Source organism: Octodon degus, unplaced genomic scaffold (genome assembly GCF_000260255.1).
Source record: "Octodon degus isolate 3935 unplaced genomic scaffold, OctDeg1.0 scaffold00231, whole genome shotgun sequence".
Lineage (NCBI taxonomy): Eukaryota > Metazoa > Chordata > Mammalia > Rodentia > Octodontidae > Octodon > Octodon degus.
The window spans coordinates 3,494-11,108 of NW_004524807.1; the positions used below are offsets into that span (position 1 = coordinate 3,494).

At 39.0% G+C, this 7,615-nt stretch overlaps 1 pseudogene; it reads left to right on the forward strand.

Moving 5' to 3' along the window:
* Window positions 1-2,760: 2,760 nt before the first annotated feature.
* LOC101568938 lies at window positions 2,761-3,733 on the forward strand (annotated as a pseudogene).
* The last annotated feature ends 3,882 nt before the right edge of the window (window positions 3,734-7,615 follow it).

Below are 7,615 nucleotides of genomic sequence, written 5' to 3' on the forward strand. Positions count from 1 at the left end.
TTGACAGGAGTTGCAGCTTCCTTTTGCTGTTCGCTACTTTCTGCTGCCATCAGAGGCTGCTCTCTGTCTAGGGTCACTGCGCCTGGTTGCCAGCTGAATATGAACTAAAACCTCCACAAACTGTGAGCTGAAAAAACCTTCCCTTCCTTAATTTTGGGTGTCAGGTGTTTTGACCAGCAATGAGTGACATTTAACTGAGACACACGTTATTTCTAAAAAATAAGAAAAAATGACAATTGAGCTATTTGTGGAAGGCTTACTATCCTTTCAATTTATTTCAAGTATTGGGAAGTTTCTATATTAAGGATGAAAGAGAAAGCTTGTGTAAATAGAGGTAAGATTGTTGGACCCCAAATTACAATTGCTTTCCTTACTGTTAAGAACTTAGTCTAAAATATATATTTTTTCTCACTTGGTATTTGTAATTCTTTGCTGTGACTTTTAAATTGTTTATTTATCTATTTATTTGGTACAGGATCTCACTACACAGCCTGGACTTGTAGTGATCCTCCTGACTCAGCCTCCCCAGTGCTAGGTTTATAGGCATGCCCCACCACATCTGGTCTCAGTGGCCAGCTTGGCATGGGGCTGGCACAACGTGGTACTGAGGATCAAACACGGGTCCTTGTGCTTGCCAGATGGGTGTTTAGACCACCAAGTTGTCTCCCAGTCCCTGAATTTTCAATCATTGCTTCATAGACAAGCACTAAGTGCCTCCCATTGTTATAAATTTCATATTATTCAAGTATCTTATCTTTATTATCTTTAGAATTTATAACATCATGCCTCATTCATATTTAAAGATTTTTAATCTTAATTCACTACTATCCCTACTATCCTCTCCTTCTGATCTCATCTCAAATGCTTGTAATTGTAACTACAGAGTTGCCAGATAGTAAACACTGCCTTCCTTAACCACCTTTCTTAGTTACCCTTCTTTCATTGCTGGGACAAATGCCTGACACTCAAAATGAAGGAAGAAAAGGTTTATCTAGCTCACAGTTACTGGAGGTTTCAGTCCATATTCAACTGGGTCCAACACAGAGCAGAACATAGCAGAAAGCAGCCTTTCATAGTAGTGGCAAAGAGCAAGAGCACAAAAGGAGTAGTAGCAGCTCAAGCAGCTGGCTTCTCTTTCCTCCTTACACTGAAATGCAAATTATCTGCCCCAGGGCAGGTGCAGCATCCACACCCACAATAATCAACAAGGTCCCCACCAAAAAAAAAATCCAAAAACACTCCAGAAGCTGCCCCAAGACTACACAAGGCTTTGGGGGAAGGAGGCGGGGACACCTATACACAAACCACAACACCACACCGACCACAGTTAATATATTTGCAAAGAAGAAAATTTGTATTTTACTATGCTGGATGAGGATGCAGATGGAAGCTCTTGATTTGTTGTAGCTGCTAATTTTCATGGTGTAAATAATTCCACTCAGACAAATTTCATGATTGCTATGATGTCACTGAATACAGAGTTTAGAACACTGTCCATAATCACTTCTTTAGCTGGTATGCTGAGCTGTAACACACCATTAGTTCATAGAATAGTGTGGTAAATTTATAACCAGCTGAACTGAGTCAGTGAGGTTCTGGGCATGGAGAGCCCATTTGAGGACTGTGGCCAACATCTTAAAAGGAGAACAGGAGAGGAAGATGATGCACTTTTGATTCTCCTGCAGCAGCTCAGGCCCTTGCTGTCCCTGATTTTGGCTGTGTTTCCTATCAGTGGAGCTCTAGTACTTACTCTGAGCATCACTTCCTGGTTAGAGTGCAGATCTCTCAGCCTACTGGCACAGATCCTTCATTCTGCGAACACAGACTTCCTAGCTTTCACTGCTGACCTTTGGGCCTTCCCAGTGCAGACCCTTGATACAGACTTGCATGTGACATTGTCATGTGCTCTAGGTCTCCAGCTGGACTCATGGACACTGTTGTGGGATCCAGGCCTCCAGCTAGTTTTTTTGTGTGCCTTTAGTTTGTGGACAGATTTATTTAACTTTTTTGCTTTTGACTTTATGAGTGACTACTATAAAATGATCTTTTAAATTATGTGTTCCATGTTAAACTATTCCCTTGTAAACCCTGACTACAAAAAAAAAATATCAAACCAACTTTTTTTGGTATTTTTTGCTTTTCTACCTCAAATCTCTGTTAGTTCTTTCCTTTCTCGATTGATTATAAGATATTTTTTACCTTATGTATATAATTATTGTAGTCACTTCAAATATAGCCACCCCCTAAATAAAATTTGAAAACCATTCTGTTTGTACTATACATGCCAATCAAAATTAATGTCATCAAACAAGAATTTTTTTCCTTCTCTTCTTTCTTTTTTTCTTTCTTTTTTCATTTCTTACACTCATTTATCCTAAAAATCAAACATTCTGAAAAAAGTAGTGTATGTATGGTTTGGGGTTTTACAAGAGGAACAACACGGCTTACACAGTATGGCCGGCGACATTAGCTAGCGCTCGCTCTACTCTCTTTAACGGGGAGGCAGCGGACTACAAGAGACTGAACTGTATCTGCCTCTATTTCCAACAGACTCACGTTCAACTTTCACTCACAAAAAGCCGGGAAAATTTTATTAATCTTTTTTTTAAAAAGTTAATATAAAATTATAGCAAAAAAAAGGAATCTGAACTTTGTAGCGACACAGCTGGAACAATCCACAGCGGCGGCTGCAGCGGCAGGAGAAGAGATTTAATTTAGTTGATTTTCTGTGGTGGTTGTTTGTTCGCTAGTCTCACGGTGATGGAAGCTGCACATGTTTCGAAAGGACCGAGAAGCTGCTGGAAGTTTGGTTCTCCCGTCAGCAATACGACGCCAGCCAGGGATCTGGGGATCTTCGCACTATCCCGAGTTCTGAGTGTGATATACTTTTGAAGGATGTGCAATGTTCAATCATAAGTGTGACAAAAACTGACAAGCAGGAAGCTTATGTACTCAGTGAGAGTAGCATGTTTGTCTCCAAGAGACGTTTCATTTTGAAGACATGTGGTACCACCCTTTTACTGAAAGCACTGGTTCCTCTTTTGAAGCTTACTAGGGATTACAGTGGGTTTGATTCGATTCAAAGCTTCTTTTATTCTTATAAGAATTTCATGAAGCCTTCTCACCAAGGGTACCCACACCAGAATTTCCAGGACAAAATAGAGTTTCTTACTGCAATTTTCCCAAATGGAGCAGCATATTGTATGGGACGTATGAATTCTGACTGTTGGTACTTGTATACTCTGGATTTCCCAACCAGATCAGACCCTGGAAATTCTGATGAGTGAGCTTGACCCAGGAGTTATGGACCAGTTCTACATGAAAGATGGTGTTACTGCAAAGGATGTCACTCGTGAGAGTGGAATTTGTAACCTGATACCAGGTTCTGTCATTGATGCCACACTTCAATCCTTGTGAGTATTCAATGAATGGAATGAAATCGGATGGAACTTATTGGACTATTCACATCACTCCAGAACCAGAGTTTTCTTATGTTAGCTTTGAAACAAACTTAAGTCAGACCTCCTATGATGACTTGATCAGGAAAGTTGTGGAAGTCTTCAAGCCAGGAAAATTTGTGACCACCTTGTTTGTCAATCAGAGTTCTAAATGTAGCACAGTGCTTTTGTCACCCCAGAAGATTGAAGGTTTTAAACGTCAGAGTGCTTTGTTCAATGATTACAACTTTGTGTTTACCAGTTTTGCTAAGCAGCAGCAACAGCAGCAGAGTTGATTAAAAAAATGAAGAAAAAACGTAAAAAAAGAACACGCATAGAAGGTGGTGGCTGCTTTCTAGATGTTGATACCAGGGGCCATGCTTTCCATTTTGAAGTGTATGCATTAATATATCAAGGAGTTAGATATCTTGCACGAATGCTCTCTTCTTTGTTTAGGTATTCTATGCCACTCTTGCTGTGAAATTGAAGTGCAAGTAGAAAAAAACTTTTACTATATGAAACTTTACAACACTTGTGAAAATAATTCAATTTGGTTTATACATGGTGTAATATTTCTGCAAGTATCCAAAATTCCCCACAGACAAGGCTTTTGTCCTCATTAGGTGTTGGCCTCAGCCTAATAATCTGGGACTGTTCTATTATATTGCTGCCAGAATTTTACATCATTACCTCCACTTTGTAGAACATATTCTCTACTAATAATATTGAAACCAATTTATACTTCATAAAAATGTTTTTGCAACAGCGAGTAAAGTTTTTCTTCCATGAGTCAAGTCGTCCTAAGAAAATGATCCCGTTGTTCATTTTGTTTATTACTGTTTTAATAATTGTTCCCACATTTGGATCTTCTTCCCTCACCATGGTGTCTTTCCCTTCCTCCAGGCCCCAAATAAAAGCAATATACTATTGTACTGGGGGTTTGTATATAAATCTTATACCCCAGATGAGGATGCATGGGGGTGGAAGTATGGCTCCCGGGCTTGATTTTTTTTTTGGGGGGGATGAAAATTTGGCCTCCTTTCTAACTCTTGAAGATGAGGAAGAAAACTGAATGTCTCCCTACATAGAAACATCTCCACTGTTGATTAGCAAGCAGGGAAGACCAAATCCTTAGAGTTGTGAGATTAGGTGTGCTGGCTGAGCTCTGTGAAAACCATCTACTAGTCTGTGCTTTTCAGTCAATGAAATTTTCAAGAGTACTATCCCTTTGCCAAATAGTGGTATAAATGGATTTTTGTCCGCAAATGGGATAGTGGGCAGATTAGGCATGAAGATTGTCCTTGATTCAATAATCCTAGCCAGGTTGGAACATTACTCTTATTTTGCCATTGAAAGTAATCTTACTACATAGCATATGTAAGTTTGAGTTCATAGAATTTTGGTGGCTTCTCCACTTTTGACAAAGTTGTGTGGTTTTGTAAACATGTGAATGTTCTCACTTGATCTGTTCCTTCATCGTGGAACTCACAGGATCAAATAAGTGCCTGTCCAGTGTATTCAGATTTGACTGTGTAGCAGAAGGTATGGATGGATAAAGAAAACGAAGTTCCACAAACACCCAGTGGGAAGTGACTCAGCTTTCAAGAGTTGGCCTCTTTTAGCTGCATTTGCAAATTGAAGCAACTGAGAGGATAGCAGAGTTGGCTAAATTTTGTACTTGTTCTCACAATATATTCTTGATAATTTCTGGATTGATGCATTGATGTTTTGTTCCTCCCGTATTTATAAATGAAACACCTTTTATTAGTGTTTTTAAATGTGTAAAATCTACTTGGTTTGAAATCAAGTGGTTGGAACACTGACTTTAATTTTAGCATTGTTGATTGAATATTTCATTAAAGAAGTTTTCAGTCAACTTGATCAGTTTGATTTCCTAATGCTTTGACCTGCTCTGTTGCGAGGACCAATGCTCAAGGTAGAGTTTATTCCTGAACAGTTTCCCAGTGGCTTTGGTGAAATTTGTTGGCTTGAGGTCTGATTCTTTCTTTCTTTTTTCCAAAATACTTAAAGAGTTCTAATGTTAAAATTGCACAGATTTGTGTAGAACAAAGCCTGGAAAAATGAAAGCTGTAGATTAAATAGTAATCTATCTTTAGTGTGACAGAGGAGGGAAAATTTTGGTGCCATAATTTCTCCCTTCATTGGTGTTGGAATAAATCATCTGAAATGTATTTCTGTACCACAATTTAAGATTCAATAAAAATTTACTTAATTAAGACTATTTTATAATGAATCACAGAGCCACATATGAAGAGTGCAGGAAATTTGATCAAAGAATCCAGATGGGTGCCTGGATCCTAATATCCTGCATGAATCCAAATGAAAACCTATAGCCCAAAGCATTATCTCCCACACATCCAACTGGAAGCCTAGAGCCCATAACAATGTCTCATGCAGGTCTGCTCCATGAATCCGCATTGTGAAGACCCAAAAGTGAGTGGTGGAAGCTAGAAAGTCTGTGCCATTAGAATGAAGCATCTGTGTTAGCAGGCTGAGGCATCTGCATTCTATCCAGGAAGCAAGAGTCAAGGCAAACACCAGAGCTTCCCCCAGAAATATCACAGTCATCCTCAGCAACAGGAGGTCCCAAGCTCCTCCAATGATGAGGACAGCTGAGTCCCCATTGGGAAAGCCACCATGACCAGTTTCTCCAGGAGACTGAACTGGCACAATCTTCCCCTCCAAAGCCAAGAAGAAATGCTCAGAGTGAAGATCAGAGCTCCCCCAAAGTGAACCACAGCATCCTCCGTGACAACAAGGTCCTGAGCTCCTCCCCCTATGGGAACATCCAAGCTCACCAAGAAGGCCAGTCTGACAAGGTCCTCCAGCAGAGTGGCCCAAGGAGAACCAGCAGCTAGCTCCTCAGCTCTTCAGTTATGTTTTGACTACTGATTTCTATGTTAGTTCTGTGGTGGGCTGACAGGAGACACTGATTTACTTCTAACTTTTGCAACTTGCTTCTGTGTGTCTTGTGGCTCAGAATGTCATCCACCTTGCTGACTATACCATGCAAGTTTAAGATGAATGTGTATTCTGCTATTGTTGCCTGCAGATAGTCTATAGATGTTGGTTACATCATTAATTGATATTGTTGTTGAATTGAACTGTGTCCTTATTGATTTTCTGCTTGCTAGACCTATTTCTGATAGAAAGGTATTGAAATCTCCAATTACAGTAATGGATTCATTTATTTATCCTTGTAGAGGTATCATTGTCTTGTGCATCTGATGTTGTGTTAAGTGCATACGCATCTAGTATTGTTTTATTTATACAAAATCAACCTTTTATCAACAGCAAATGTTTTCTTTTAAGTTTATGCCTTAACCTCCCTTGGCTTGATATGTCCTCTGTCTGAAAGTAAGATAGCTAGTTCTACTTTACTTTAAAGTTAGGACACTATATTTTTCTCCAAGAGTGGGCCCTTCTAATTAATGGGGGTTTCTTATAGAGGAAAACTAAAACTATCTAGGGATGGGGAGACAGCTGTGTGGCTTAAGTGCTGGTCTGGCAAGTACAAGGTCTGAAATTCAATCCCTGGTACCAAAAAAGAGAGAAAAAAAAGGAATGAAAAATAAAAATAAAAATAAATGAATAATATAAATAAATAAATGAATAAATAAATATAGCTGTGTTGCTTTTCTAACTGACAATCTATTTTAATTGGTGCATGGACAATATTGATGTACAAAGCAATTATTAAGAAATTTGCCACCAAACACAAGAGCACCCAACTATATAAAACAAATCTTAAGGGATATGAATAATCTAATATCTAACACCATAATCTTAACAGGAGACCTTAACATTCCTTTATCCCAAAAAGGTAGGTCAACCAGACAAAAAATTAGCAAACAAGTAACAGAACTGAACCAGAGCTTGAAACAAATGGGTTTAGTGGACATATACAAAATGTTCCACCCAAACACAGATGAATACATACTGTTCTCAGCGGCACATGGGTCCTTTTCTAAAATAGACCACTTACTGGTCCATAGGTCATGCTTAAGTCTATGCAAGAAAACAGAAATTATCCCATGCATATTATCTGACCACAGTGCAATGAAACTGGAAATAAATGACAAAAGAAACCAGAAAAAACCCCCTAAATACATGGAAATTGAATGACATCCTACTCAGCAACCAATGGGTCACAGATG